The sequence below is a fragment of the Lolium rigidum genome, chromosome 7 (assembly GCF_022539505.1).
Source record: "Lolium rigidum isolate FL_2022 chromosome 7, APGP_CSIRO_Lrig_0.1, whole genome shotgun sequence".
In the NCBI taxonomy this organism is placed as follows: Eukaryota; Viridiplantae; Streptophyta; class Magnoliopsida; order Poales; family Poaceae; genus Lolium; species Lolium rigidum.
The window spans coordinates 313,165,983-313,172,011 of record NC_061514.1 but is presented as its reverse complement, the minus strand read 5'-3'; positions in this window follow the sequence as shown (position 1 = coordinate 313,172,011).

The window sequence follows — 6,029 nt, the reverse complement described above, 5'->3', positions numbered from 1 at the left end:
CTACACTCCGTCACCAACAACCTTCAACGTGCTTCTTGACACCTACTGGTTCGATAAACCTTGGTTTCGTACTGAGGGAAAACTTGCTGCTGTACACATCATACCTTCCTCTTGGGGTTCCCAACGGACGAGTGCTTTACCGTCACAAGGAAGCTACTACACCCACGTCAACCACGCGCTGGTTGTGGAAAGCAGATGTCCGTGGTGGAATACCGTGACAGGTTTCTTACTCTGTCAAGGTACGCCCCGGATGAGACCGACACCAATGAGAAGAGGAAGGAAAGATTTCTGAACGGACTGCATGATGAGATGCAATCGGTGTTAGTGAACATTCCGTTCGATGACTTGGAAGCCCTGGTGGACTCAGCCATCCAGATGGAAGGGAAGCTGCATCAAGCCAACAAGAATCGCAAGAGAAGAATGATGAACCAGAATGGGCCCAACAATGCCCAGAAGTACCGCAACAACTCCTCTGGAGGATTCACCCCAAGATACAACAAGCCAACTGCTCAGATGTACCGCCCAAACTACACCAACAACAATGGAGGACCCCCGAAGCCCGGAGGCAACAACAACAACAACAGCCACAACAACAACACCCACCCCAACAGCAACCACAACAATGGGAACAACAACAACACCAACACTGGCCCAAGGACTGGAAGCAATGCCATCCCCGTCACCCCGAAGGACAAGTCAACCATAACCTGCTATGAATGTGGAACTGTGGGTCATTACTCCAATGAATGCCCCAAGAAGCTTGCAAAGACTGCCCCCAATACCACTGCACCTGCCCAGCAACAGCGTCGCTTCGCCGCCAGAAGGAACCAGAACAACCCCAACGGCCGCCTCTACCACATGAATGCAACAGAAGCACCAGAAGCACCTCAGGCCATGCCAATCATGTTTTCCTGTTAATCCAAGTGCTCAATCTCTCTTAGGAACCTAACTTTTCTTAAAATCTCGGGACAAGATTTGTTTAAGGAGGAAGGGTTTGTAACATCCCAAATTTTCAAAACAAGAAAGAAAATGAATTTCCTTTTTCCAAAAATTGGAGCCAACAAAAACTTTAACTCAATTGAGTTTGGTGCATAGAGCTCCTACACAATTGTTGTGAATTTTGCTATAATGCTTGTGTGAAGTATTTTGAAATGTTTTCTAAACCCTAACCCTACCCTTCTCAAGGCCAAAGAGGAACTTTTAAAAAGAAAATAAAACAAATTGTGAGGCATATGTGGGCTAATGGCTAATTCTCCAATAATTGGTCTATGCCCTATTTACCTTACCCAAATGGTTGGAAACCATGAGTAAACCCAAACAACCTCAATTGAACCCAAAACCATGATCCTTTGGATCAAAGAAAAAGAAAGAAAAAGATTTGAGAAATTGCAAAAACCCTCACATATGGCTTATGGCCATTTTTGAAAATCTTTAACCTAGGCCATATAAATTTGTGCCAATGGTTTGGAAACTCTTTTAAACTCAAAAGGGTCCTTTTTGAATCAATGAAACCAAAATCAAATCAAAGAAAAATCAAAAACCTTGTGGCATGTGATAATGGTCACTTTTGACCTTTTTAATATCTTACCCACTTTGAGCCCTTTTATTAGGAGATTTTCAAACCAAACCCTCTCAACTCTTTGCACCTCATCCAAGACCTCATCAAGGTGAACAACTTTGGTGTTGACCACTTTGACCAGATCGTTGACCATTGCTTAATTTAGTCAAGCCAAGTTGCAACTTTGAAACCAATTCTAGATTCCCACCAATTTTGGATTTCTTCACAAATCTTTTCCAAATCCCAAGCCAATGCCACTCATGGCTGCCAAATATCATTAGTAGCTCATCCATGAAGAAACCTAGCAAATTTTACCCACACATGAGGTTTTTTACATGAGAATCCCATTTCTACATAGAAGTACACCTACTCCAACCACTATGTACCAACACCTTTTTCAACCTTGAGCTCATCTATAGTGCCTAGTACCTCTACCCACTCACCATGCCATCACTTAGCTTTGACATCGTCAAGTAGACAAGACCACCATGACACAAAGACCACCATGCCATGACTATGTCACATGCACTTTGACATAATTTAATGGTGCACACCCTAGACCACTTGCACCATGCTAGCCTTGCCAAACAGCCTCCTATCACCTCACTCATGCTTGCCAGGCCTTGTACCCCCCCTTGTACCTCATTGAACTGGACAATGCCAAGCCATGCCGGCCCTCATGACACTCACCATGCTCACCCTCTCTCCCCTCACCTCCAGCCAACCAAACCATTTCACATAGCCTCCCCTTGCTCTGCTGGACCTACTAGACACGACCATGAGACAAGGAGAGCAAGACTTGACCCCAACCACCTATGCCAACGTCACATGGTCACCAGCCCGTGGACACCTCCCTCTCCCCACGTGCACACCGCGTTCCAGCACGTCACCCTGCGCCACCAGTACCCTCTCACTCCCGCACACCTGCCAGACATGGTCGCTGGCCCGCACGCGCGCCCTGGCAACGCCACGACGCGATGCCCTCGAAGGACGCCGACATCGGCATTGTCCCCGTGCGCCCTGTACACGACGCCAGCGACTCCACCACTGTGCACGCGTCCTCCTCTACCCCGTACCTCTCTTGCTGACGCCAAAGCCCTGCCGGAGACCACTACACACGACGTGCCCGACGACGTCGCCCGCCATGCCGGCCATGCCGCGCTCCTCCTCTCCGGCGCCTATAAAAGCCACGCCCCTCGCCCTGGACATCACCACACAAACTCGCAGCCTCCCTCTCTTCCTCCTAGATCCTCCCTCTCTCCCTCCTCGCCGCTCACCGGAGCAAAGACCCGCCACGGCCACCGGCGGCATCCCTCAACGCCGCCCCATTTCTCGCCACCTCAGCCTCCAACACCTACACCCTCTTGTAGCCCTTGGAAATCCTCGCCGAACGCACCAAACCTCGCCGGAAACCGTGCCCGAAGGTGAGCGCTAGCGCCGCCGCAAGCTTGCAGCATCGGGAGGAAGACGACGGCCCAGCGCCGTCGGATCGTCATCCGACGATCTGCGCGCTCCGCGCGTGCCCGACGTGCATGCGCCATGCACGCCAGGCCCGGGCAGCAGCTGGGCCGGCCCACTTCGTTTCCCGCCCCCGTTTGAATTTGAATTTCGTTTTAATGTTTTTCCTTTAAGTTGCTTACTGGTACCTTGCTAGATTTCAAATATCTCCAGATCTACTTGGCCATTTTTAGTGAATTTCATATGGTTGGAAAGCCTGTGAAATTATCTATCTAACCCCACTAGTTTCAACCCTAGATCTTGTGTAGAATTAAAGTTGAAAAAATAACAAGGCAGAGACTTTTAAGTTTTCAAACAATTATTAAAAATCAACCCTAAGTGATATTGAGTTGATTCCAACTCTCATAAATCACTTTTCACATTGTTAATTGATTATGCAAAAACATGACTTAGTTGTGTGCATGATCATGGGCTAGATTCAAAAATTGGCTATGTAGTCAATACCAGCCCATTTAAATCAATTCCAAATTTAGGTTTTCAAATCTATGAGGTGTAGCACCTCATTTAAATCATCTTCCCAAGTAGTATGAAGAAATTTGATGACCCTTGTTGCTTGGTCTCATACTTGCTAACTTGAGGATCTTAAATCAAATAGGATTTAAATTACATGAGGTATAGAACCTCATTTAAATCATTTTTCTCAAATGGTAAATGTGAAGTATTGACCTTGGTCAACATGATCTCACCTTTATGAATTGAGGAAATTAAATCTTAACCATGTTCAATGAGAGGAAATTATTTCTCCCAAACTAAAGAGAAACCCTAATCCACATTTCAATAAGGGGAGTTGTTTTCCAAAACCTAAGAAGAAACCCTAGTCTAAGGTTGAGTATGGATTAGGATGATGCTAGATCATCTTGTGTGAGCCATTATGGCTAATTAAGTCTACTTAAGTGTTGTTTGGTGATTTCATCCTTGTATTCGTTTATAGACGCTAGTACCGGAGACTATCAGGAGGAGGAGGTCTTCTACCCAGAGGAAGGAGAAGAGAACTTTGACCACCACCTCAACCAAGGCAAGCTAACACTCTTGCAAAGTTCCCATGTGCAAAGCTCTCATGGAGCAAGGCACCATTACATATTACTTATGCTTAATGACCCTATCCCAAGTTTTTACCTTACAAGCTTTTTGTTTTATTTATCAAAGTTTATTTTTGATTCATGATTCACTTGGTCTAGATGTGGAGTAGTACAAGAGCATCACACTTAGCCTAGAAAGATATAAGCTAGTTAGCACCCCTCATGAATAGTTGCTAGTGCTAAGATCAATAGTGTCTACTCTAGATGGGAACTTGTGAAAACCAATGACTTTGAAAACCTTGGAATGATGAGTCATTCTATTGAAAGATTTTGAAGGTGAATATGACTTGTGAATGACTTGGTGAAACTTACCAAAAACTGATGGTTGGGTTCGGATGCGATACCATTCCAATTCTTGAGTATCCCCACAATACCTGAATCTGGGTAGGGCTTAACTGGAAACTTATGTATTTTAGTATGGGTTCCCTCTGAACAAGCATCATAGGGGTTATGCCGAGGCTGCCTCCGTTGAAAGTGAAATGATGTGAAATGAGGTGAATTGTCCGGCCAAGTCCTGTGCAGTTCCCGGGCTGACGGTTTGTCTTCACTGGGAGGCCAAGCTCATGGGGAGAGGTGCCTATACTAGGGTATGTAAATGAAAGGTTAGGATTGGTAGTTCGCATACTGCGTACGATAAATCAGGGACAGTTACCCCTGACGGACTATTGCAATTATTGTGGCACAAGTGTACGACCTCTATAGAGTGTAAACCTATTCGAATAGCCGCGTCCGCGGTCATGGACAGTTGGAAAGGCCATACTGCTCCGTCATCAGAACTTTTCCAAAATATGAATGGTGACTTGTGACTTGAGTTTGAAAGGTGACTTTGATTTTGAATCGCAACAGAGTTGTGGGAATGACACTAATGTTCTCACTTGAGTTAAGTTAGGCAAATAAAGAGGCTTTGTTTACTAAAGTGCTTGTGAAATAAAACTGGCTTTATGCAAATGAAACTAGAGCTTAGCACCCCCTTACCATAGTTGATAGTACTTACATTAGTATTAGTTTGCGAGTACTTTAAAGTACTCATGGCTTTATCCCTGGCTATTCAAATGGCCAGACTATGAAGAGGAGTATCAGAACCAGGAAGAAAGACAGCAGGACGTCTACGACAACTAGGACCACTCCTGACGTCAACAGTTGCCTGTGGAATAGATGGACCACAACCGCTACTTCGCTTCCGCTATGTGTTTTGTAATTGATCAATAAATCAACTATTATTGTAATGAGAATGGATCATGTGATCCTTTGTTGAAAGACAATTATGTGTTGTAACGAATGATGTTCTGTGATATCAATCTATTATGTCTCGCAAAAACAATATTCCTGGGATTGCGAGGAATGTCATAATAGGCATCTGGACTTAAAAATCCGGGTGTTGACATTGACACATGGGACCACTGCTCCCTCCAATTTCAGATTTTCGAAATTTTAAAACCTCACACTTCTATGTTTCTAGAAATTATGATGTTAAATATATAGATAGATATGTATAGTGTGGGAGTATGCAAAAAAAGTCCCGTTAAAAAGTACGTTGCATTTTGAAAAATATAAAAAAGACAAATTGTGACAGCAAATGGTAGTACAATATTATTAAAATAGTATATATTTTTGTTAGAAATCTATTTATTTTGTATTTCTCAAAATCAAAAGTATTTTTTACCGAAACTTTTTTGCGTAGCCTACTATACATATCTATCTACATATTTATGGTTATAATTTTTAAAGAAATAGAAATGTGAGGTTTAAATTTTTAAAAAATCTAAAAGTAGAGGGAGCACTGATGAGCATGTGCACCAAGTGGGTATCTCGAAAACAAAAAAGAAAGAACCAAAGTGGCCCGCGAGCAACATATGTCGGAATCTGGCCCAACC